The following is a 27,753-nucleotide window of genomic DNA, read 5'->3' as shown; positions in this document are numbered from 1 at the left end:
ACGTCTGTATGAAGATAAACTCTTTCCTCATGAAATTTGAGCAGCGAACATAACGTGGGTGCTTTTTTAATTTAATAATGCAGGGGTGTAGCTATTTTTTTCTGCATTGCATTAGCAGGTGGAGACTGAGGTGTTTGTTGAGGGTCAAAAGCTGCTGTTTAGTTCACACAGGTGCATTTTGTAGGTTTTGTCAGTCTATTTCCAACTCGAAATATAATTACTAATTTTGTACTTATTAAATCTGAGGTAATAAAGAACATTTGTGGATAAGGTTGCTTGCTCTTGCAGTTTGTGTTGTACCAGTAGATGTTGTGTGTACATTTACACACTTTTCTAAGTGCAAGTCCAAGTTGATAAATTCCAGTTTGCATAGAAATATTTGTAGGATGATTTAAGCACAAATCTGTGTACAAACTATTTAAAACAAACATGTAACAGGTCATTTCTTGGATTTCGTGATGTTATTTCAGGTTGCATAACCTCAGTGTCTAAAAATATATTTTGAATCCATTAGCTTGCTGTAAATGTCTCCAAGATGATATATTTGTGTGACCAGAGAAAAGTCTGCAGTTCTGTTTGTCTGTCCATCTATTCAAAGTTGTCCCTACTGTCCAGTCAATGTCTGCTTAAAAAATAAGATTCATGAGAAATAGGGCCATTGTGTCCATGTTCCAGTCCACAGAGACAAACTAAAACCTTTTTTGTATTTTCCATCTCAGTTGTTTGAAGCTAAGCTTTGCAGTTTGACAGCTTAAATCCCAGGCAAATCTGCCATTAGCTGTCACCAGCTCAATGTTGTTATCAATGGCATTATAAAATATTTGCAGAAAAGTGTCAAAATCCTCAAACAATTCTTAACGATCAAAACCTTGTTAAGAAGGGATTATTTCTCCAGTTTGGTGACCATCTTAGACATAAAAAAACAAAAAAACAAAAAAAAAAAATCCTGATGAATTTGTCCTTTTGAGACTGTGTTCAATATTTCCTGTCATCCATGTGGTCACTGCTGTCTATCCGAATGTCAAAAACACTGTTTTCAGTTAACCTCCACAAAATGTTGTGCATTGATCAAAGTTATTGTAAGAACTAGTTAACTTTTGGCATACTAGATCAAGATCTGCATGTGGATTCTGTCATTTCTTCTTAATAAAAAACTAAATGAGACATTTGTGTTTGTATTGATCAATGTCAGTTGGCAGTCTGGCTTCACACCCAAGAAGTCAACCAACAACAGCATCCTAGGTCTGCAAGGACACACTGCATAGAGGTGTGAATATTGGCAGTGCTTCTCTGCAGCCTATGTTGATTTTTGCAAAGCATTTAAGTCAACTGTCCTGGTTGCTCTCTGGACCATCCTGAAAATTAATCGGTTCCCAAACAAATTACTTAACATATAGCACTACCTATACACAGGTAGTGCAATTGCTGTGTGGAGCGGGTGCAGAATAGCTGACTTATTACCAGTGAATTCAGGTGTTCAATACATGGATTTGGGTAAGGTTGTGGAAACAAGGAGTTTAGATTCCTTTGGCGGCAAGTAAAGACTTTCTGAACTTGACTTCATGGACAGTGTTGTGATGTTTGTGTAATCAATGGATAAATTGAATGTAGCCCTTGCAAAGGTGAGTGAGGAGTTGTAATGCTAGGCTTGTGATTGTGCTGGATCAAAGACTAAAGCCCAGGTTACACATAGACGGTTTTGTCGGCGGGTAGTACGTAGACCGAAGTTCGCGGTAGTTCCGGCTGTTTTCGTGGTGGAAAGGGGCGGAGCATTTCGCTGGCATTTTGAGCACGGTACTAGCCGCAAATATGCGGATAAAACGCTGCTAAATCCGCCGAATAAAGCGGAGTTTTGACGCCGTAGCATCCGGCACACGTCAGGCAATGGGGGTTAATACCCAGTTCTATTCTTTACAATCACAGGTTAAGATGCGCGTGAGATGGGTGGTGTTCTGCTGCTGCCGATAATGCCCTGTGTACCGCTGGATTTATCCAGGTAAATCCTGCGTTCCTCCAGGAACTTTTGCATATAGGCACCGCCCCCAGAGTATAATAGGCTGAAGCAGCTGTCAGTGCAGGGGGAGGGAGATCATCTCTCAGCCTTTTCTTTTCTCTCCTTTTTCCCCTCCTCAACGTGTTGCTCGTCTGCACCACAGGGCTACCCTCTGCTTCTGAACCAGACCTCTTTGTAAGTCCTTGCCGCTGACAATTTTATTTTAGGAGGCATACTGGAGCTTCTCTGCAAAAATATCTGGAGCTGGCCGCAAGTGAGAGGCCTGCATGCAGCACGCTAGCATTTTTATACTGACCGCCGCCTATCGGCCGTTTGGAACACCGTTAACCGGGAGGTGGCGTTTAGAACAGCATACTGTCCGCTAGCGCCGCCGTTTTGTCTGCCTCTGTCACCGGTTAAAACACCTTTGAGGACGCCGATGTGGGCTCTATCACCATTTTACAAACCGTTGGTTAGGGATACAACGCCGGCCGCCAATTACGGCGGTGTAAACTGCGGCACTACAGGAAGGGGCAGGATGACACGGCGATTAAAAAGTATCAAACAGCCGTTGTTTGCATTGTCTCCGTCGTCAGGCCACTTCTCCGGGAGCACTCCCGGAATTATTTGACATGTTGAATAATTTTTTCGATGATTCCCGGTGAAGCCGGAACCAAACCACGCCCCCATGCGCCGGCGTTAACTACAGTGTTTGATCCCTAAAACGGCCCGGAGGGGGCAAAATCTCTGCCGGGACGCTTCCGGGATAGTTTACCCTCTATGTGTAAACGGGGCTTAAGCACTAGGCGTTCAATGACTTCCTTGCCTTGGCCACTGGAAGTGTAACTGTGTGTGCTGAAAATGTTGAACTTGTAGTGACATTCAGTCATCTTAGCAGAGGCATTCATGTTCCTAGGTTCATGGCATTTGAGATTGAGAGATGCCTCGGAAGAGCTTATGGAATCATGAGGTCATTAGACAGGTGTGTTTGGTGATGCCACTGCCTTTGCAGGAGAATGAAGGTCCAAATCTTTAGGGTTCTGGTGCTTCCTGTCTTGCTGCATGGTCAATGCTAACCAGTGACCTAAGGCAATAACTGTATGTTTTAAGTACAAGGTGCCTTTCAGAGGACCCTTGTGGCAAATGAATTGTTAGACTCACATAAGGAGTATTACTTGATTAATGAGTAATGACAGCTACAACATTTTTTGATATGTGGTGAGTGTTCCTGAGCATTATCCAGCATGCAGGTGCCTCTGTGTTGAGGACCCCAGTGACTGGTAAAGGCCATGTGAATGTCCACATTTCACCTGGTTATGGCAGATGCTGTAGATGGCTACTGTTGAGAGATGGGGTTTGTCTGCCTTGGTGCTTGCCATCCAGGACCTATGGCACTTCAGTAATGTGATGGATGCAGCAACACACAGAAATTCAGGTTAGGTGAATTCACTCACTCATCTTCAACCACTTACTCCAATTAAGGGTCACAGGGGCTGGAGACTATCTCAGCAGTGGTTAGGTAAATTGAAAATTTTAAATTGAGATGTGAATGTGTGCGGGGCTGGTGGCCAAGTTGTTAGTGTGCTTGGTTTCAGTGCAGAAGGTTCCCGGTTCAGACCCCACCCCTGCCATATTTCTCTGTGTAATGTGGAGTTGCGTCAGGAAGGGCATCCGGTGTAAAACCTGTTCCAAATCAACAAGAAGATCCACCTCGGATGTGTTGTGGCGACCCCAAGTGAGAAAACAAGGGAGCAGCTAAAGGGGCTTACTTACATTGAGATGTGAATGTGTTAGTCTTATATGTGGCCCTTTGATAGACTGGCAGCCTGTCCAGGGTGCAGCCGCCTTTTGCCCAGTGATTGCTGGAACAGACTTCAGCTCCCCCATGACCCTTAACTGGAATAAGCTGGTATAGAAAATGGATGAATGCATTTGGATCTGTGCATATTAAAACCAACCTGATGTGAAAGAACTGTAGTATAAAATTACACACTCATAATGGAATTTTTTGCAAACAGTATCCCACACACTATTCAAATATAAAATATAAAGTGTAAATACTACTGGGCTCAGAAGCTGGCAGAAATGCAACACTTCTCTACATGCAGTATCACACCGCATGTCAAAAGTCAAATTTAGAGCTTCAGTGGTAATTGCTCTCCGAACTAGGCCTTTAGATCACCTGAAGTAGTATTATTACACTGTCAGACTGTAGCAGTATTATTACCTCCATCAAGGAGGTTATGTTTTTGCTTGCATCTGTTTGATGATGTGCTGTCTGATGGGTTGGATTTTTGAAAAGAATTACTCACAAGCTAGGTGATGTTTCAAAATGTCAGGCAGGTAAATGGGCAGATTCATGAAAACAATTGTTTTCCTAACACTGTAAGATAGGGTGGTGTGGGCCTTGGTGGAGGAATATGTTCAAAGACAAGTCCTTGCAGGGCAGGAAATACTAATATACACAGAGGGTCTGTGTATTTAAAAAAAAAAAAAAGATAAACACTTTTGACCTTAAACAGTGTGGTTACATGAATCACCACTATCATCAAATTCTATGCTCTCTATCCATTTTGGGGAAGAGTCACTCTGTGGATTCTCTGCATTACTTGTATCTCAGCTGCTGTATCATCCCTATGTCCTTTGTTCCCCTTAAACATTATATACTGCCACAACAACTTGGCTCGTAATAATGTGTGCCAACTACACTTAGCACAGGTTGACATTGGGTTCACATGTGGCTCGGGTTGGGGAAAGAATTGCAGGGGTAACTGGTTCCTACGTGCCTGCCTATGTGCTTGCCCAGGGAAGTTGGTGGGGAACAAGGGCCAATACAGTGCAGCTTTTCCGAGCAATTGAACACCTCCGCAGGTGAGTTTACTGATTAGCTTCTCCCCTGAACATAAACACCTAATCATCAACAAAATCACCTGCTGAGGTGATTGGTAGAAAGGGAAATCTGGATTGTCTTGGCCCTTCATCAGACTCAGATTCACTTTTATTATCACTCGACCCTTACAGGCAGAACGAAATGCAGTTTCTCCAGGTCTTGGTGTAGTTAACTGGGACAATTTTTTTTAAAACCTAACCTATTGTATAAACTTTTGCAATATAAACTTTTGCAATGTGCAATATGCGCACCCCCATGGCCATAGAATATACGAGGTCTGTTAGAAAAGTATCCGACCTTTTTATTTTTTTCAAAAACTATATGGATTTGAATCATGTGCGCTTGCATCAGCCAAGCTTTAACCTTCGTGCGCATGCGTGAGTTTTTACTTGCCTGTTGGTTGCGTCATTCGCCTGTGGGCAGGCTTTGAGTGAGCACTGGTCCACCCCCCTCGTCGGATTTTCATTGTCAGGGAAATGGCTGAGCGATTGGAGCAGCGCTGAGTCAAATTTTTCCAGGAACTGTGAGAGACAGCCAGGTGGAAACCATTCGGAAGATTCAGATGGCTTTCGGTGAAGATACTCTGGGCGTCACACAGATTAAGGAGCATTACAACCGGATTAAAGACGGCCCACAGTGGCGCAGGGTGTGCCGCGCTCCGAGTGGCCATCGACAGGCTGAAACGACCAGATCATTTCCAAAGTGAAGGCTGTGTTGATCCGGGACGTCGTCTGACTACCAGAGAAATTGCAGAAGAGGTGAACATCAGCACATTTGCGGCACATTCCACTGTTACAGGAGATTTTGTAATGAAAGACGTGCGGAGGAATTCGCGCATTCAGTTCCAGTGTTCAGGATGATGGTGGAGGATGAGGTGGTGTTGATCCTGACACTCTGTGGCCTCCCAGTCAGGAAGTCAAGGATCCAGTTGCACAGCGCTGAGGGGGCTCCTAGTTCAGCCAGCTTGGAAACCAGTTTCTGCGGGATGATGGTGTTGAACGCAGAAGTGAAGTCCAGGAACAGCAGCCTTGCATAGGAGTCCTTGTTCTCTGTGTGGGAGAGGGCCTGATGCACCATGGTGGAGATGGCATCAGCTGTGGACCGGTTTTGCCTGTACTGGTGCTCATCTACAGTCACACTGATGGTCTGCTTCAGGCACCTGTCATGTCACATGATTCCCCACCCCTGGGTTAGAACTTACTCTTATGAAATGCCTTGGGATGACTTATGTCACACATAGTATGAATAAGTACAAATAAGGGTGAATCACAGCGGAACAAATTGAGTGAACCATGAAAACATCAAGCCAACGAGCAACGTGAACGAACCCGCTGCGATGGTTTTCTGCATGTACCGTGTTTTGACACACACACGTCTGTCAAAACACGGTACGTGTTCTGCAGCTGTGATGTCCAGGACCCAAGTTGTCAAAAGCTCCTGCTGTTGGCAGCCAGCTACACCCCCGTCCATTCAGTGCACAGACCAAGGTGTCACTTTGATCAGATGACAGATGCCTCCCCTGAGGGGGGTGGGTTCGAACCACATGCACACATGTTAAGGGGAGCTAACACTCTGGCACACCACATATGTACTCAGCAACTCCACAGTTGTGGGGGCACGTAGACAGATTTCACTGCCAGCTTGAAAGTGATCATCTGCTGACTGTTTTTGTGTTAACAGGGCAAATGACCACACATTTTTGCAGCGAGAGGGATCAAACGGGCTCTTACAGCACACACTGTCTTTTCAGCTGCTGGTGTGCACAAATAGTTGTAGATTTCACAGTATATCAACAAAATAAATTAAACTGATTTTGATACAGAGGGTTGTCATTTAACTGGTAGAGCAACAGATTGGGCAACACACTGAACATCAAATCAAACCTGGTGCTAATTGCCACATTCCATTTACTTCAGAAGTCGGAAAGTCGTGACTGAGACCGACATCACACCTGATATTGTTAAACAGAGGCGACAGTGGCTAGAGACTCACCAATGAGAATAAAAAAACGTTACCTGGTCATGAGTCTTGAGTTCAGATGCAATAATCAGATTATACTCGTAGTGTCAGAATTTTTGTCAAAATCTTATTCAAAATCTCAGAGGAAAGCTTCCAGCATGTTGTTGAATTCATGCCATTAGGAATTGAGGCAGCTGAGGTTATTCTGAAGGCAACAGTGGCCATTGAGTGTAGTATCATCCGGACAGCTGACTGACTGAGATTTTTGGTGTTTGTGCCACACTGTTTATGTTTAATGATTGCTGCTGTCTTTTCCACACTTATGATTCCATCAAAGCTGTTAAATCCCATAATAAAGCAGAAGCATCACTAGTGTAAAAATGACAGCCTATGAGATAATTACCATGGTGATATCATGTGAAAGACTTTCTAAAGCCTCATCCAGAGTTCCTAAGAGATGCCCATAAAGTTCTTCGTAACATTAAGGCCTGTTCCCCGCATGCACTGTCATCTCATTTTGACTTAATCAGGCATAAATAAACAATGCTGACAAGCCCAGATACCTAGGCCTATTATCTAAGCATTTCTGCTCTCCTTAGTGGAACAAATTGGTTGTCTTAAACACATCGCCTTTACAGTGTGCACACAACAGCAGAGCAAAGGCACACAGGAAGAACACATCTCATTCAATGGATTTTTCCATCGTACATCCACTGCTTTATCACTGGAGGGCTTGTTTCTCACTTTAGCTGGTGCATTAGCATATATATACACACACGTGAAGATCATGACCTGTTGTCTCTACATCGATCAGTCAAACCAAAGGATCCTTTGTGGACAAGATAAGAGCCTGGCCTTTGCAGCCGAAATCAACTATTACACAAGCCTGTGACACTCTCGTCTGAAGGCTGCCCTGTGATTGAGCTAGCCTGCATTAGGAAGGGAAACATAAATCCATCACCTTATTGGTGGAACATTAAGACTTTGTGGATTAGTAGCTTTTAAATATATTTTTCTGAAAGTGAGTTGTGCAGCACAAATCAGGGATAAGCGGCAGCAGGAAATCCACTTGCACTGGTAAATGGACTTTCAAGACCAATTGTGTTTGTCAATGCGCACATGCCAAACTACCTCAAAGAGGGATTTATTTCTTCGGAAAAAAAAAAACAAAAATCTGGGATTGATGCTGACCAGCTGGATCTTATTGTCAGGTTGGGGCTGAGGGAGAGAACCAGGGAGAGATCCAGGAAAAAGACATGCTGTGGAAGACAGCAGAGAACAATCACCAATGATTAAAAGCAGAGTGGTGCATACAGAGCAAAAAGAGGTGAATAAAAAGAAACACTGGGTGCATCATGGGAAACCCCCCAGCAGTCTAAGTCTGTAGCAGCATAACTAAGGGATGGTTCAGGGTCTATTGGGGTGATATGGTACTAAGAGGTCCCTAAGATAAGATGGGACCTGATTATTCAAAACCTTATAAGTAAGAAGAAGAATTTTAAATTCTGTTCTGGAATTAACAGGGAGCCAATGAAGAGAGGCCAATATGGGTGAAATATGCTCTCTCTGTTATGTGTCGACGCGGATTGAGGAGCGAACCTGCGTCAGACAGAACCCAGCGCTAAAAATAACCAGAAAGCGGTTCCAACAACAAAAACCATTTATTTTTCACCTGTGCCTAAATAAAATGTACAAAACCAAAACCAACGTCCTTCTGGAGGAGTGACTGCTGGCACGCTCTCCAGCGCCCGCAAGGAGAGAAGTCCGGCGCTCCTGGACCCACTACCACCAGACAAACACCCCCCAGGTGGACACGACAAACTGACTCTCTGTGAAGCAAAGATGATGTGAGGTAAGTCAGCAGTTACAACAATGTCTTTCAAAAGACACACGCTATCAGCAACACATTCAGGTCTGTACTTTTTATCTTTATGCAAATGAGCAGCTTCTCACAACAAGTGGAGGATCACTTATCCTGCACGCCACAGCAGTGAGAAGCAAACTGCACAATTCTCATCACAATTCAAGTATACTGTGTAACAAAACACCAAGTTACTATCAACAATTAGTCAAATACTTAATTACCTTTAATGTGTGCTGACAGCATGTGTCCTCACCCTTCCTTGCTTCACGGCTCGATGTGTCAAACCCAGGTGCGGTCCTCAGCGTCTCACAAACGAACATCACAAGGTAGAGTTCCCGGCAGTTCTGCTTGAATCACACATGCCTTAAAAGCAGAACGCCATCCAATTATCTGCTTCAGCTGAAAGTCTTTAAGGTTGCATGTGAGCACCAGTCACAGGTGCTTCACATGATGTTGATGAGGGTGAGGATTCTTCAGCCAGCACCTTCTCCACAGACAAATCAGTTTCCATGCCACCTGAGGAGCAAAGAAAAGAAAAGAACACCAAAACATCCAGCCACACCCCCCAACACACAACACTCTCCTTCTAGTCCCTGTCAGTACTCTAGCTGCAGCATTTTGAATTAACTGAAGGCTTTTCAGGGAACTTTTAGAACAACCTGATATGAATTACAGTAGTCCAGCCTAGAAGAAATAAATGCATGAATTAGCTTTTCAGCATCACTCTGAGACAAGACCCTTCTAATTTTAGAGATATTGTGCAAATGCAAAAAAGCAGTCCTACATATTTCCTTAATATGCGCATTGAAGGACATATCCTGATCAAAAATGACTCCAAGATTTCTCACAGTATTACTGGAGGTCAGGGTAATGCCATCCAGAGTAAGGATCTAGTTAGACACCATGTTTCTAAGATTTGTGGGGCCAAGTACAATAACTTCAGTTTTATCTGAATTTAAAAGCAGGAAATTAGAGGTCATCCATGTCTTTATGTCTGAAAGACATTCCTGCAGTTTAACTAATTGGTGTGTGTCCTCTGGCTTCATGGATAGATAAAGCTGGGTATCATCTGCGTAACAATTAAAATTTAAGCAATGCTTTCTAATAATACTGCCTAAGGGAAGCATGTATAAAGTGAATAAAATTGGTCCTAGCACAGAACCTTGTGGAACTCCATAATTAACCTTAGTCTGTGAAGAAGACTCCCCATTTACATGAACAAATTGTAATCTATTAGATAAATATGATTCAAACCACTGCAGCGCAGTGCCTTTAATACCTATGGCATGCTCTAATCTCTGTAATAAAATTTTATGGTTAACAGTATCAAAAGCTGCACTGAGGTCTAACAGGACAAGCACAGAGATGAGTCCACTGTCTGAGGCCATAAGAAGATCATTTGTAACCTTCACTAATGCTGTTTCTGTACTATGATGAATTCTGAAACCTGACTGAAACTCTTCAAATAGACCATTCCTCTGCAGATGATGAGTTAGCTGTTTTACAACTACCCTTTCTAGAAAGACCTAGACCTAGAAAGACTAAGAAGAGGAGTATCAGTGGCACAGCAAAAGAGCAAGAGGTGTGGGACTTTGGCTATGTGATGCTTTTCTTTACGATGCTTTTCATCATGCAGGTGCCTCAACACTGAGGCACCTGCATGATGGATCAGGCAGGTGTTGAGGATCCCAGTGGCTGCAGAAGACCAAGGTGATGCCTACATTACACTTAGCTAGATGGTCACATTCAGAAGGCCAAGAAGGACCAGTTGCCTACCTATATGGTGTCTGTCCAGGACTTGGAACAATGTGAGTGGATGCAAAGGACATGGAGAGCATGCTGATCTGACCTCAAGCTAGAGAGGGGGCTCTAAAAACAGAGATTGTCCACAAACAAACATGGATATCTGGTCACCTACATTGACTTTTTTAATGCCAGATAACTTTCTTACAAGGAGAAAGAACCTAACATTTCTAGTGTTTTAATGATGGAGGTAACCCACATAGTCCTCTGGGGTACATGCAAATTCCAATCAGAAAGAAAGGAACAAGAACCTTCTTGCTGTGAGACAACAGTGCCAACCGGTGCACCACCATTACTTTGCTCATCTTATTCAAACTACAGCATTTCCTGTTTTGTAGGATAACCTGGTTCTTCAAGACTGGAGATCGAGACTGGAGAATTTACCAGGACATGTGTGACAGGACCTGAAGCTCAAAAATCACACTTTGAAGATGATGGCTGAAGTCACCATTTGGAGTTTATTCCTTAAAAGAGCTTATACATTCTTGAGAGGGTGAGACACCCAAAGCTGAGTCGATAAAGTATCTTCTCATCAGGAGAGTATGACAGCGTGACAGATGAGACCACATCAATCATGTGCACTCCAACAGCCACTCTGCAGTTCAGACACTGTAAAATGGGGAGTGCAGACTGACGGCTCCTTAAATAGACAGCATAGGAGCTGACTAAAGACCTTCTCCATCACTCCTCTTTGGAGAGAGGTCGAAAGGTTCTTTCACTTCAGGTACATTTAGGGATTTAGACTGCGGTGCGGTGATAAAAAGGTTCTTTGTTCTTTTAGCAAAATAAAAAAACAAAAAAAACAAGCTGATTTCTGTAAAGGGATCACAAGATTTGCCCTTACCTTCAGGAAAAGATAAACTCTAATCAAAATTGAAATTAACACATGAAAGTAGAAGTGTACCTTCCTTTGACAGGTAACTTCTTTAATATTCCATCTAATTTCTGCTTTAAACAAACAAAGCAAAAAACTTTTGCACAAATGTAAAACAAGGTGTGTCATAAACACAAAACAGATCTGGCATCATGCCCCCCGGGGTGACTTCATAGCAAACGAGTCACAATAGCAGGTCTTGTGTTGTGCCACCTGTTGAATGCAAATGTCATCCAAAATCTGAGCACGCATCTTTGAGGTACTTAGAACTGCAATGCCTTTATGGTAGTGTGAATTTGTTTAGAGGCTTTATATCAGTGGTGTGAATATGTCCAACGTCAATTCGAGTCAAAGGAGTGGTTCCTCAGTGATGAGGTCCCCAATGGCAGGAGATGGCCAAGGGCATGCCCACGCTTGACCTAGATTATACATGGTTACTTTCTAGGTAAAATGGACCAGTGGTCTGCCTGAATAGTTGCAATCCAGGACCTAGGGCAGTTCCGCGAAGTGGTGGATGCGGCGGCACTCCTATGCAACCCTTTAGACCACTACTCAAAATAATTTATGATCAACACTTTGTCTGACAAGCAAAGTGAAATACACACAGGTCAATAATGAGAACTGTTGGACTGGATTACGGGCTGCATTGACATTTAAAATGAGCAATGATGTTTTTATTGTCAGACAACTGAGCAACTGTGATAAATACAGTTTATCAGGCAAACAGAAGCTCTGATCTGCTCAGCCGCACTCAATTAAATCACTGTTTCATGAGCGACCGTTTGTCTGACAAGATAAACATGAATACAGGTTAATGACGGCAGTTGAACTGTTTGACTGTATTAACATTTAAGATAAGTGATCTATGAGTGAGACAAGACAAATTGTCTTTTAAATGAAGTGAACAGGCTGAAGAAAAGCTCAGCTGATGTTTTTACATTTATCCACTCTGTAGAGACGCAAACAGAAAGAAATGCAATTTCAAATCAGAATGTCAATTTGTCAGAGCAATATTAATTATAGAGAATAACATCCAGTATTTTCTCAGGGTATAACAATTCCTCAATCTAAATCAGAAAACAGTTTTAAAGTAAAAAGATACGACTACATCAGCTGATCTATGAACTGGACGACTGTGTGATTTTAACCTTATAAATCAGTTGAGTGAAGCTGGAATGTTGCTACTTCCACGACTTCAAACGGTCTCATTTAGACCCCGTCCACACAGAGACAGGTTCAGGTGTATCCGCAAAAGTTATGCATCGTATTGGCGTTTAGTCCACATGGAGCCGATGTTTTCGGCCACAGAAACCAATACTTTTGGAAAACCGGTCCCAGAGTGGGTAAATCTGAAACACCATATCTTTGTGTGGACAGCCTATATGGAGCTTTTCTGAAACGATGATGTGATAGCCCAACCTCTCTAACCTCAGCGCCGACATGCAGTTTGATTCATACATCGAAAGACTGATTTAAAAAAAATAAGTACGAGGTCTGTCAATAAAGTATAGGTCCTTTTTATTTTTTTCAAAAACTATATGGATTTCATTCATATGTTTTTACGTCAGACATGCTTGAACCCTCGTGCGCATGCGTGAGTTTTTCCACGCCTGTCGGTGACGTCATTCGCCTGTGAGCACTCCTTGTGGGAGGAGTCATCCAGCCCCTTATCGGAATTCCTTTGTCTGAGAAGTTGCTGAGAGACTGGCGCTTTGTTTGATCAAAATTTTTTCTAAACCTGTGAGACACATCGAAGTGGACACGGTTCGAAAAATTAAGCTGGTTTTCGGTGAAAATTTTAACGGCTGATGAGAGATTTTGAGGTGATTCTGTCGCTTTAAGGACTTCCCACAGTGCGAGACGTCGCGCAGCGCTCTCAGGCGCCGTCGTCAGCCTGTTTCAAGCTGAAAACCTCCACATTTCAGGCTCTATTGATCCAGGACGTCGTGAGAGAACAGAGAAGTTTCAGAAGAAGTCAGTTTCAGCATTTTATCCGGATATTCCACAGTTAAAGGAGATTTTTTTAATGAAAGACGTGCGGGTGGATTGCAGCGTCGGCTCGCAGCTGCTGCGACGCTCCTCCACAGGAAAAACACCTCCATTGGAAGCCTTAAGGACAAGTTGGAACATGTCCAGCTGTTAAACAATTTCTCATATACTCACTCCACTGAAAGCCATCAAAAGCCGCCTGGATTTTACAAATGGTTCTCAACACGGAGGTGTTTTTCCTGTGCCGCCGCACCGCGCCGGCTGCGTCCCGACGCACGGACCCGTCCGCACGTCTTTCATTAAAAAAATCTCCTTTAACAGTGGAATATCCGGATAAAATGCTGAAACCAATTTCTTCTGAAACTTCTCTTGCAGCCTGATCAGAGTGTCTCAAAGTATTTCTCAACGTTACTGACGTCTCACAGAGCAGCGGCCTCGCTGAAATTTTGCGAGATTTGAAACCTCAATTGGGCGAATGATAACAGGCTATAATCAGCTGGCTTCTTCTTCTGGCCATTTTTCTATGTTGTACTTGCAGCGACCCTATCTGATGCTGCCCCCAGTGGTGAACAAGAAGGTAAGCAGAGGCAGGGACAACATGCTGTGGCACAGCTGTAAAACCTAAAGAAGTTTCTTAGCCTTTTATGAAAAATATATTTGAATGTCAGCATCACCACTTTTGGCTTATTCTAATTGATCATGGAAAATAATATCGACATTAAAGAAAACTATCAGACTGCATCATATCACACCACACCCAATCACACTAAATTAAATCATTCCATGATAAAAAAAAGTATCATCCCTAAATCATATTGTAGTCTTTGTGTCTAGATACTGTACATATCAAATGGAATTTCTGGAACATATATTGAATAAACACAAAGTTTTTTCAACATATGAAGACAGATTTTCTTTGGCGGTTTGGGTATGGCTGCCCCTTGTTCTCAGTTCATCTCATCTCATCCATTCTCCTCCATGCGTGCAGGATGTCAGCACCTGTCATCTATTTTCATCACCTCTCCTCAGACAGACGCCCGTCTCAGTACCTCCTCACGTGTTTACTGTGGTGAAATATGCCACTAATGACAAATACACTCCAGACACCTCACAATTTATCTTATCTTAGTCCAGACATTTCTAAGACAATTAGCACAGTCAATATGGCAGTTATTACCCATATTCTTGTGCGGGTAAATTGTGCAGTGAAGATGTCTCCATCAGGTTGACATACCAAGGTGAAAGCAACTGGAATGGATTCAACATGGCAGAGAATGACAGCACAACTACAGCCTGGTTATCCATGAGTGCTTTAGTCCAGAAGGTGTGGAAGTAAAAATATTGGGTCACGTGCAAGAACCACACATACTACCAGATTTGTTTATACGTAAATGGTATATATTTAAGATAACTTCCAGCATTCACTAACTTTCTCTTTTTTTTTTCTTTTTTTGGGGGGGGGGGGGGGGGGGGTATAGGTAGTGGCCCAAACCTGTAGATGGAGTCATGTGTACAAAGTCTGCTGTCAACCAAATGTAAGATTTCTGTAATTTTGTGTACATTTCTGTTGGGGAAAGTGTAGTGACACGGACCTACAACAGGGGGCGCAAATGAACGGTCAATAGATGAGCCAAAAGGTAACAATTTAATGTTGTGAATGTGCACAACGACTATACAGACAATCTCAGAATATGATAGCAGTCAATACACAAAGGTGACGTGTGGGCAGGCTCGAGGATAGAAGACGTCTGTCCTGAGAAGAGCTGGAACCACACGATTTCCGCCGCCACCGAACCTGGTGAATACTGGAGCCGCCAAGTCCCGAATTCCCAGGTGATCACCGTCCCCGACTGTCGGATCTGGTACTGCTAGTGAGGAGCACAAACAGTGAGATGTGGGTGTGTGCACACCCAGTAACAAAAACAGTCAGAAGGTGGAAAGTCACCTCCACCTCCACCTCTAATCACCTCTAATCACACACTCGTGCAGCTCCTGTTAACCACTTATCTGGTTGGAGTGTGAAGCGAAGCCGTCGCTGATCACACCAAATGCCAATCCCACAGACCTCCTCTTCTGGCGGCCCACACAACAGGACCCCCCCTCAACGGGCACCTCCTGGCACCCGACCAGGTTTATCCGGGTGTCGGCGGTAGAAATCGGCCAGGAGGGCCAGGTCCAGGATGAAGCTCCTCTTCACCCAGGAGCGTTCTTCGGGTCCATACCCCTCCCAGTCCACCAAATACTGGAACCCCTGGCCCATTCGACGGACGTCCAGGAGCCGGCGCACTGTCCAAGCCGGCTCCCCGTCAATGATCCGGGCAGGAGGCGGCGCCGGACCGGGAGCACAGAGGGGTGAGGTGAGGTGTGGTTTAATCCGGGAGACATGAAAAATAGGGTGGATCCGCAGTGAAGCCGGGAGCTGGAGCTTCACTGCAGCAGGACTGAGGATTTTGATGATCTTGAATGGTCCAATGAACTTGTCCATCAGTTTGGGGGAGTCCACCTGCAGGGGAATGTCCTTGGTTGATAACCACACCTCCTGCCCGGGCTGGTATGCAGGGGCCGGGGACCGCCGGCGGTCTGCATGGGCCTTAGCCCTCGTCCGGGCCTTTAACAAGGCAGAACGGGCGGTGCGCCACACCCGACGGCACCTCCGCAGGTGGGCCTGGACCGAGGGCACACCGACCTCTCCCTCCACCACGGGAAACAATGGGGGCTGGTACCCCAGACACACCTCAAATGGGGAGAGGCCGGTGGCAGAAGACACCTGGCTGTTATGTGCATACTCGATCCAGGCCAGATGGTTACTCCAGGCCGTCGGGTGCGTGGTTGTCACACAGCGGAGGGTCTGTTCCAACTCTTGGTTGGCCCGTTCTGCCTGTCCGTTCGTCTGTGGGTGGTACCCGGATGAGAGGCTCACGGTGGCCCCCAGTGCTCTGCAGAAACTCCTCCAGACTTGAGAGGAAAAGTGGGGACCACGATCCGAGACTACATCAGTTGGTATCCCATGCAGACGGACGACGTGGTGGACCAGGAGGTCTGCTGTCTCCTGGGCCGTTGGGAGCTTCGGGAGGGCCACGAAGTGGGCCGCCTTGGAGAATTGGTCCACTATCATGAGGATGGTGGTGTTGCCCTGGGACGGCGGGAGGCCCGTGACGAAATCCAGGCCCATATGGGACGAGGGGCGATAAGGCACAGGAAGCGGCTGGAGAAGTCCTTGGGACCTTTTGTGGTCTGCCTTGCCCCTGGCACAGGTGGTGCAGGTCTGGATATACTCCCGGACGTCAGCCTCCATAGACGCCCACCAGAAGCGCTGCCGGACAACTGCCACGGTCCTTCGCACCCCTGGATGACAGGAGAGCTTGGAACCGTGACAGAAATCCAAGACTGCAGCTCTGGCTTCTGGTGGGACGTACATACGATTCTTCGGACCAGTTCCGGGGTCCGGGCTCCGTGCTAGGGCCTCCCGCATGGTCTTCTCCACGTCCCAGGTGAGGGTGGCCACGATAGTGGACTCCGGAATGATGGTGTCTGGTGGATCCGACAGCACAGTTTTGACTTCATCTTCGTGTACCCAGGACAAGGCATCTGATCTCTGGTTCTTGGTCCCGGGGCGATAGGTGATCCGGAAGTCAAAACGTCCGAAGAACAGTGACCAGCGGGCTTGCCTGGGGTTCAGCCGCTTGGCAGTCCTGATATACTCCAGGTTCCGATGGTCAGTGAAAACCGTGAACGGCACAGACGCTCCCTCCAACAGGTGTCTCCACTCCTCAAGAGCCTCTTTCACCGCAAGGAGTTCTCGATTGCCGACGTCATAGTTCCGTTCCGCGGGGATCAACCTGCGAGAAAAGTAGGCACACGGGTGAAGAACCTTATCGGTCTCCCTGCTCTGGGACAGCACGGCTCCTATCCCTGAGTCAGAGGCATCCACTTCAACCACAAACAGGTGGCTAGGGTCGGGCTGCACCAGAACTGGTGCAGACGAGAACCGGCGTTTCAACTCCTTGAACGCGGCTTTGCACCGATCCGACCAGGTGAAGGGGACTTTTGGAGAGGTCAGGGCTGTCAGGGGGCTAACTACCTGACTGTAGCCCTTAATGAACCTCCTGTAGAAATTTGCAAAGCCGAGGAACTGTTGCAGCTTCCTACGGCTTGTTGGTTGGGGCTAATCTCTCACCGCCGTAACCTTGGCCGGATCAGGGGCGATGGAGTTGGAGGAGATGATGAACCCCAGGAAGGACAAAGAGGTGCGGTGAAACTCAAACTTCTCGCCCTTCACAAACAGCCGGTTCTCCAACAACCGCTGCAGGACCTGACGTACATGCTGGACATGAGTCTCAGGATCCGGGGAAAAGATTAGTATGTCATCCAGATACATGAAGACGAATCAGTGCAGGAAGTCCCGCAAGACGTCATTTACCAAAGCTTGGAACGTCGCGGGGGCATTGGTGAGGCCGAACGGCATGACCAGGTACTCGAAATGACCTAATGGGGTGTTAAATGCCGTCTTCCATTCGTCTCCCTTCCGGATCCGAACCAGGTGATACGCGTTCTTAAGGTCCAGTTTGGTGAAAATTTGGGCTCCATGCGGGGGCGTGAACACTGAATCCAACAGGGGTAAAGGGTATTGATTGCGAACCGTTATGTCGTTCAGCCCCCTGTAATCAATGCATGGACGGAGTCCGCCGTCTTTCTTGCCCACAAAAAAGAAACCTGCACCCATCGGGGAGGTGGAATTCCGGATCAGCCCGGCAGCTAATGAGTCCCGGATGTAGGTCTCCATTGAGTCGCGCTCAGGACGTGAGAGGTTGTACAGCCTGCTGGACGGGTACTCAGCGCCCGGGACCAAATCAATGGCACAATCGTACGGACGGTGCGGGGGAAGGGTGAGCGCCAGATCCTTGCTGAAGACGTCAGCAAGGTCGTGGTACTCAACCGGCACCGCCATCAGATTGGGAGGGACTTTAACCTCCTCATTAGCATTTACACCGGGAGGAACCGAGGATCCTAAACAATTCCGGTGGCAGGTTTTGCTCCACTGAGTCACAACCCCAGACGGCCAATCAATCCGGGGATTGTGTTTAATCATCCATGGGAAGCCCAAAATCACGCGGGAGGTAGAAGGAGTTACAAAAAACTCAATCTCCTCCCGGTGATTCCCAGACACTACCAGGGTTACAGGTAGTGTCTTGTGTGTGATAAAAGGGAGAAGAGTGCCATCTAGTGCTCGCACCTTCACTGGCGATGAAAGCACCACCAGAGGGAGCCCTACCTCCCTTGCCCATCTGCTATCCAGCAGATTCCCTTCTGACCTCGTGTCCACCAGTGCTGGGGCTTGAAGGGTTAAATCCCCGCTCAGGATTTTAACTGGGAGTCGTGTAGACAGATGTGTATGACCCACGTGAATGTTTTGACCCCCCCTCAGCCCAGTCTCTAAGGGCGGGCGTTTGTGTTTTAACCGTTTGGGGCAGTCTCTCTGCTGATGCTCACTCGAGCCGCAGACAAAGCACTCTCCATGGACCAGCCTCCTCTGTCTGAATGCGGCCCTGCTCGTGTCCCTAGCATCGTCAGCAGGGGGAGCTGTAGCCACACGGAGCGCTGTGGCTGTGGAGCGTGGGGAAGACGGCTCCCTTTCGGACCCGGGAGGAAGAGGGACGGCTTGTGCCTGACCACGCCCTTCACCTCGCTCCCGTCGGTGTTCTTCTAACCGGTTGTCCAACCGTATAACGCCCCTCGGGATCCATGACATTGGCCGAGATATCCTGTTGGGGAAAGTGTAGTGACACGGACCCACAACAGGGGGCGCAAATGAACGGTCAATACATGAGCCAAAAGGTAACAATTTAATGTTGTGAATGTGCACAACGACTATACAGACAATCTCAGAATATGATAGCAGTCAATACACAAAGGTGACGTGTGGGCAGGCTCGAGGATAGAAGACGTCTGTCCTGAGAAGAGCCCGAACCACACGATTTCCGTCGCCACCGAACCTGGTGAATACTGGAGCCGCCAAGTCCCGAATTCCCAGGTGATCACCGTCCCCGACTGTCGGATCTGGTACTGCTGGTGAGGAGCACAAACAGTGAGATGTGGGTGTGTGCACACCCAGTAACAAAAACAGTCAGAAGGTGGAAAGTCATTCAGCTGCAATGACAAAAGCAGTTGCGAAAAATGACTTTTTTTTTGGTTCCCATTGGAGAAGGGAAGACGAAGAAAGTCGGAGATGTCATGTTGGTAAGTGTAATGCTGCATTCACACCGGGCGCGATGCGAGTGACAGCAGCGACAGGTTGCCATGTAATCCCTATGGAACAACGCATTCTGGTGCCAAGTCATGCAGCGCGACGCGATGGGCGCGAGTGAAGCAATGCGAGTGAAGCAATTTTGAGCGATTGGCGCGTTTGTGGCACGATATTGCGTCGCATCACATCGCGTTGCCCTCCTCCCCAAGTTGAAAAATCTGAACTTTTTCGTCTCTTCGCGCCGCGATGACCAATCAGGGACTGAATATGTAGTGACGTGGAGATGTCTCGAGTTTGACTGAAGATGTGAACATGTCCTGTATCTGGTAGCAGCCTGTGAGCAGGACTTATGTCTCTTTTGTCTTTTATTTCACAATTATGACAGTTTTTGGAGCGAGCAGCAGCCCTGCAGCAGTGGGAAGCGGAGTTTTTTCCTTTTCTTTTTTTTTTACGTGCACGCACGAGCGAATCGTCTGAGGAGAATATTTTATTAATTAACTACACAGATGTATAATAAAACAAATGGTGACTGGTTTCTAAACACAATTATGAAAGAGTTTTTGGAATGAGCAGCAGCCCTGTAGCAGCGGGGAGCGGAGATTTTCCTTTTCTTTTTTTTTACGTGCGCGCATGAGCGAATCCTCTGAGGAGAATATTTTATTAATTAACTACACAGATGTATAATAAAACAAATGGTGACTGGTTTCTAAACACAATTATGACAGAGTTTTTGGAGCGAGCAGCAGCCCTGCAGCAGCGGGGAGCGGAGTTTTTTCCTTTTCTTTTTTTGTTTTACGTGCGCGCGCGAGCGAATCATCTGTGGAGAATATTTTATTAATTAACTATACAGATGTATAATAAAACAAATGGTGACTGGTTTCTAAACACAATTATGACAGAGTTTTTTGGGGGGGAAGAGCGAGCTGCAGCAAGCAGCGGAGTTTCTTTTTTTTTTTAAATGTTTACGTGTGCACGTGTGAACGGGACAGGAGGTCCTCAAACTGGGTCCCGCAGAGGCGGAAGGACCACTGAAAGTGGCCGTCATCCAGACGCAGCTCCTGCAGCAAATAATGATACTCCCTGTATTGGGAGCTTTCCACAACAACTCGCTCCGTGTGACCAAGGTCCGTCATGTTAACTTGACTTAACAACTGGAGCCGGCGAGTGGAATGGAAGCTCCTCCTATTTGATGACGCATTGGAGCGAATTTTCGCAGCAAAAGTCCACCCAAGCAGAGCGACACACCAGGCGAAGGAGGCGCGTCCGTCGCCATGCGCCCCTTGCGAATTTGTAGCATCTGATCGCGCCTGGTGTGAACGCGGCATTAGCCTACACAGCTAACCGGAGTAGGTACGTTCTCTCTCCTGCAAAACAACCTCAACATGTTTGCACTTCCAGTCATAAAGACATTCAAATACATATATATATTTCATAAAAGGCTAAAGCCCCTTTCACACCGGGCCCACTTAGAGTTCCGTCGTGCGGCATCATGACAAGGCCACGTGGATGCAACCTAGTGCCGAGATGATGTAGCTCAACGCCACAACACAGTGATGGACGTAAAGACGAAGCGAATTGGATGCCAAAAATTAAACATTTCATTTTTTTTCCTGCATCAAGCACAGGACGCAGAAATTAAGTGGTTTCAATGCAAGTCAGGGGTACTCAACATGACAGGAAGCCAAACCCTCACAATACAATGTGACCCGGTGCCAATTTATGATTCCTGCTGTGTTCCAGTGTTCCCAAAGTATAAATCATGCATGATTGTTTTTATACTATGCACACAATGCAGTAAAAAAGAGCGCAGAAAAAAAAAAAGAGCTCAGCCTGGCAGCTGCAGCTACTCGCTCTTAAATTCATACCTCTCCATTGGGAGAGGTATGAGGGAACATGGACTGCATGCATATCCATTCTGTTCGAGGAGAAAAGGTTGTGAACTGGCACTTTCGTTGTATCTATGTATATGCAATGACAAAGGCTCTGTTTTATTCAATTCTCTGGGCAAGCCCCCCGATCTACCCCAACATCAAACCACAAATTAATATGTACATCTTACACATAAAACTACGTTGACATGTAATCTTTTGTTCATCTCGATGACAAAAAGAATCATAACTCCCAAGGCTCCCGTCACCCCGTGGCAGATCTTGGCCACAATGGGCCATTATGTAGAAGGCATGAAACTAAAGTCAAGGCTCCTATGTGAAATAATCAATAAAAGGCAAGAAAGCAGAGGACAGCATCAGTATGCATGCTCTGCTCACATGCTCCTTCTCTATCCTTTGTCTGCTCCTGTGGATCTTCACTGGAGTTTGATCTTCTGTGCCATCACCAGCCCCGCATCATCTTCCTTCCAGCTTCTTTGTCGCCAGTCTTATCTTAAACATGCTATGTCGATGACAGCAACGCCACATGGGGAACAAGTTCCCGAAAACTTCTTATGAGAAGCTAAAGTAACTCTTGTGACACTCTCTCTCACTCAGTGCTGCTGACTGTGGAGAAGAAAGAAAGATGTATACACTTGCCATGGGGATGTTTTAAAATTTACTACAAGTTTTGAGATTCAAGCACAGTTGGCAAAGACACTTTCAAAGAAAGGCAAGGCCAGTGAAATATAAATGCATCTGGGAGAACAAGGACAGAAATGGTGTTGTCTTGATATCCCACTGGCAGATGGATGTGTTTTATTGTATGGCAGCAGTTGAACCGGAGTCATACATACACATGGAAGTAAGATGGTGTACTTAATCCAAACAATTTGATCTTGACCTCTAACCTTCACTGTTTACTAATCCTAACCATGATCAAAATCGCTTCATGCCATCAATTGGCCCAATGTACTTGCCAATTTTGAACAAAATCAGATTAGGCGTTCTTAAAACATCTTGCTAGCACTCTCTATCTTCTGTGTTGTGTATTTGACTTCTCCCACTTGCCCCACTCAGGACACAAACTCACGATCTTTAGCATGAGAGGCGTATGCTCTGACCAATCAGCCAAAACCTGGGCTTTAGCCTGAGTGGGCAGAGAATCCTGTTGGGGAGTGAGACCTATTGACTACCATATGCACAGCGACTCTTGCTGGCCTCCGCCACACTACTATGCATACATACATAGTTACAGTACAGAGTCATAAAGGCAGCAATGCAACATATACAGTAGTGTTCAGAATAATAGTAGTGCTATGTGACTAAAAAGATTAATCCAGGTTTTGAGTATATTTCTTATTGTTACATGGGAAACAAGGTACCAGTAGATTCAGTAGATTCTCACAAAACCAACAAGACCAAGCATTCATGATATGCACACTCTTAAGGCTATGAAATTGGGTTATTAGTAAAAAAAAAAAGTAGAAAAGGGGGTGTTCACAATAATAGTAGCATCTGCTGTTGATGCTACAAACTCAAAACTATTATGTTCAAACTGCTTTTTTAGCAATCCTGTGAATCACTAAACTAGTATTTAGTTGTATAACCACAGTTTTTCATGATTTCTTCACATCTGCGAGGCATTAATTTTGTTGGTTTGGAACCAAGATTTTGCTCGTTTACTAGTGTGCTTGGGGTCATTATTTGTTGAAACACCCATTTCAAGGGCATGTCCTCTTCAGCATAAGGCAACATGACCTCTTCAAGTATTTTGACATATCCAAACTGATCCATGATACCTGGTATGCGATATATAGGCCCAACTAGAGGTGCACCGATCAGGATTTTTTAGGCCGATCACCGAAATTTTGATCGGCCGATACCGATCAAGTACATATTTGGATCATGCCCAAAATAATAATAAATTAATATATAAACAAAAATAAATTTAAGAAATATTACAATTTGAAAACAAATGCACCAGAACGTGATGACAGCTGCAAATGCGTAATGCTAACTTTTAACATTGAAAATGCCATAGACATGCTAACGCGTTAGCATCGCTCCCGTTTTTAAGTTATAAAATACATCTATCAACTGTTTCAGAAGAGCATAACAGGTCGGTTTAACATAGAAAAGGTAAATAATACTCACAGACGTATGCTCTTTAGGGTTTTAGCGGGGGAAAATTAAGTGAAAGAAAGAAAGTATAAACGAAGCAACAGGCTCGAAGCATTGCTTCAACCTGCGAACCACTGGTTCGATTGGTTCAAGCTTCAGAGCAAAGCCGCGCTGCAGAAAAGTTGATCACAGACCCGCTGCAGGGTCTGTAATCAATGTAGAGAAATTATCATTTTCCTGACAAACACACCAAGCGCTCCCTGCGCCACTGCCTGCACTGTTGTGATCGGTCCTTTTGATCGACGCATTTTGCCGATCACCGATCTTGCCGATCACCGATCAAACCGAGCAAGGCGTGATCGGCCGATAATGATCGGTGGCCGATCGATTGGTGCACCTCTAGGCCCAACACCATAGTAGGAGAAACATGCCCATATCATGATGCTTGCACCACCATGCTTCACTGTGAACTGTGACTTGAATTCAGAGTTTGGGGGTCATCTCACAAACTGCAGCTCTTGGACCCCAAAAGAACAATTTTACTCTCATCAGTCCACAAAATATTCCTCCATTTCTCTTTAGGCCAGTTGATGTGTTCTTTGGCAAATTGTAACCTCTTCTGCACATGTCTTATTTAACAGAGGGACTTTGCGGGGGATTCTTGCAAATAAATTAGCTTCACACAGGCGTCTTCTAACTGTCACAGCACTTACAGGTAACTCCAGACTTTCTTTGATCATCCTGGAGCTGATCAATGGGTGAGTCTTTGCCATTCTGGTTATTATTCTATCTATTTTGATGGTTGTTTTCCATTTTCTTCCACGCGTCTCTAGTTTTCTTGTCCATTTTAAAGCATTGGAGGTCATTGTAGATTAACAGCCTATAATTTTCTGCACCTGCGTGTAAGTTTTCCCCTCTCCAATCAACTTTTTAATCAAACTACACTGTTCTTCTGAACAATGTCTTGAACGTCCCATTTTCCTCAGGCTTTCAAAGAGAAAAGCATGTTCAACAGGTGCTGGCTTCATCCTTAAATAGGGGCCACCTGATTCACACCTGTTTGTTTCACAAAATTGACAAACTCACTGCCTGAATGCCACACTACTATTATTGTGAACACCCCCTTTTCTACTTTTTTTTACTAATAGTCCAATTTCATAGCCTTAAGAGTGTGCATATCATGAATGCTTGGTCTTGTTGGATTTGTGAGAATCTACTGAATCTACTGGTACCTTGTTTCCCATGTAACAATAAGAAATATACTCAAAACCTGGATGAATCTTTTTAGTCACATAGCACTACTATTATTCTGAACACTACTGTATGCTCATAACTGAGCTCAGAAGACTTGTTTTTTTCTAGCTTACATGGATGCAAAAAAGTCAACCAACTACAAAGAGCCACTGGCACAGGTGATCCATTGATTACAAGAATGAACAACAGTTCTGCAGTCCTCAAAGACAGTTATTCATTCATTTTGTTTTACTCCAATTAAGGGTCATGGGGGGGGGGGGGGTGCTGGAGACTATCTCAGCAGTCAAAGGGCGTGAGGTGGGGAACACCCTGCATGGGATTCCAGTCTATCGCCAGGCCATATATAGACAAACACATTCACACAAGCATGCACACCTACAGTCAATTTAGAGTCACCAATTCATCAAATCTGTCTTTTGGAAGTGGGAGAAAGCCGGAGCAGCCAGAGGGGATGCACACAAACATGGGGAGAACATGCAAACCCCACACAGAAAGGACCAGGTGGGAAGCGATCCCATAACCTTCTTGCTGTGAGGCAACAGTAAGCCACCTCAAAGACACAAGGGGTGAAAATGAAACTAGGAAGGTCAATGAAGTGGTGAAGGCTAAATCAGCTAACTCGCTGGTATGCTCAGATAATTTACAGTGAGGAAAATAAGTATTTGAACACCCTGCAGTTTTGCAAGTTCTCCCACTTAGAAATCATGGAGGGGTCTGAAATTTCATCTTAGGTGCATGTCCACTGTGAGAGACATAATCTAAAAAACCTGGAAATCACAATGTATGATTTTTTTTAAATAATTTATTTGTATGTTACTGCTGCAAAGAAGTATTTGAACACCTGTGAAAATCAACGTTAATATTTGGTACAGTAGCCTTTGTTTGCAATTACAGAGATTGTAAAGGCTGGACGCGGTCTCGATGCCAAGGTAGCGTTCATCCCGGCAACCTGAGGTCGGTATGTCGTGGAGCTCCTGCTGCCGAGGCTTCCTCCTCGCTGAGGTGTGGACTTGCAAATGTAAGATCTGTGGCTAATAAGACTTTCATCCTCCAGGACTTTTTTACCTCAAACGATTTGGATTTATTTTTCTTGACAGAAATGTGGATAAACGCGGGTGAGTCCTCTGTCTTTTCCAAACTGTTACCTCCGTCATGTACTTTTATTAACACCCCGAGAGTTTCAGGTCGGGGTGGAGGGATTGCTACTTTATTGGATAGCCGTTTATGTTTCAAGCCACTATCGGAAGTCCGGTTTTCCTCTTTTGAACTGAGTTGTTTCACCCTGCGATGGAAGGAGCCGGTGTTGTGCGCCGTGGTTTACAGGCCTCCTAAATATAATAAGGATTTTATCAGAATTCTCTGAGTGTCTTGCTGCTTTTATGTCAGATTATGACAAGATTTTAATTGTTGGTGATTTTAATCTGCACGTTTGCTGTTCGTCTAAACCCTTGTCTAGAGAGTTTTTAGATTTAGTTGATGGTTTTAACTTAATCCAACATGTTATGGGTGCCACTCATATTCATGGACATACGTTGGATCTTGTTCTTACATATAATGTACAGATTGAAAATTTATTTGTGGGTAACGCGTTTGTATCGGACCACTGTTCCATTTTATTTGATTTGATTTTAAGTGATGGTGATGTTCTGAATGTACCTGCCCCTGCGCGCTTGTGTCGCTCTCTTAAGTCTGAAACAGTGGCTCGCTTCTCCTCGCTCTTTGTTGTTGAGAGGGAGAAAGTAACTGCCAGTGAAAATACGGAGAAACTAACAGAAGACTTTCTACCTGCAGCAATGTTCTCAATGCTGTAGCCCCACTTACAGCTGTGCGCCCTAAAATGAAATGGGTGCCGTGGCTGAATGACAGGACGCGTGAAGCCAGGCACGCGTGTGGAAGAGCTGAGCGCAGGTGGAAAAAAGATGGACTGCAAGTCTCTTATGATATTTTAAAGGAGACCTGCGTCACATATCAGAACATGGTGAAAGATGAAAAGATTAAATATCTTTCTGGGGTGGTCTCCAATAATGTTAATAATCCACGTGTTCTTTTTAAAACTATTGAGACAGTGCTTAACCCCCCTCAGCCCACAGGGTTAGAATCAACACCTGACACTTGTTATGCATTTTTGCACTTTTTTACTGAGAAAGTGGAAAGAATTAGAGCCAATATTCAGACTTCTTCAGGTAGCCCTTTTCCAGACATGCCATGCTCATCTGTCATTTGTCATTTTGAGCCAGTGTCTCTTGCATGTCTGTCTAAAGTTGTCTGAGAACTTAAGCCTGTTTCGAGTCCACTTGACCCTGTTCCTCCTCGACTGTTCAAAGAAGTCTGGACAACTATTGGCCCTAATGTCCTTGACATTATAAATAGCAGTCTGCTGTCTGGTGTTGTTCCTCTGTTTTGTAAGGAGGCAGTTATTGAACCCCTTCTGAAAAAACCTAGCCTTGATTCTGCAAATGTCTGCAATTTTAGGCCAATTTCTAAACTGCCTTTTTTGGCTAAAATTTTAGAGAAATGTGTTCTTATGCAGCTGCAGTTTTTCTTAGAAGCACATGGCATTTTTGATATTTTTCAGTCAGGTTATAAAGCCCTTCATAGTACAGAGTCGGCACTTTTAAAGGTTTTTAATGATTTGTTTTTAGTGATTGATTCTGGTGATTCTGCCATTTTAGTCCTTTTAGACTTGTCAGCTGCGTTTGACACAGTTGACCACACAACTCTTTTAAATTGCTTAGAAAACTGTGTGGGGGTTAGGGGGACTGTCCTGGAGTGGTTCAGGTCTTATCTCAGTGGGAGGAGCTGCTCTGTCAAATTGGGGGATTTCACCTCTTCCTTTGCATCTCTAAATTATGGAGTACCGCAGGGGTCAATTCTAGCGCCTGTTCTTTTTG

General features: G+C 45.1%; 1 protein-coding gene across 1 annotated transcript in view; it reads right to left on the bottom strand.

The window, feature by feature from the left end:
* Nucleotides 1–27,753, bottom strand: part of rtn4r (reticulon 4 receptor) — a 171,558-nt gene that overhangs the window by 77,101 nt on the left and 66,704 nt on the right. The gene's annotated exons all lie outside the window — the stretch shown is intronic.

Source organism: Thalassophryne amazonica, chromosome 5, assembly GCF_902500255.1.
Source record: "Thalassophryne amazonica chromosome 5, fThaAma1.1, whole genome shotgun sequence".
In the NCBI taxonomy this organism is placed as follows: Eukaryota; Metazoa; Chordata; class Actinopteri; order Batrachoidiformes; family Batrachoididae; genus Thalassophryne; species Thalassophryne amazonica.
Note: the sequence above shows the minus strand (reverse complement) of the source record. Positions and strands in the feature narration are given on the sequence as shown.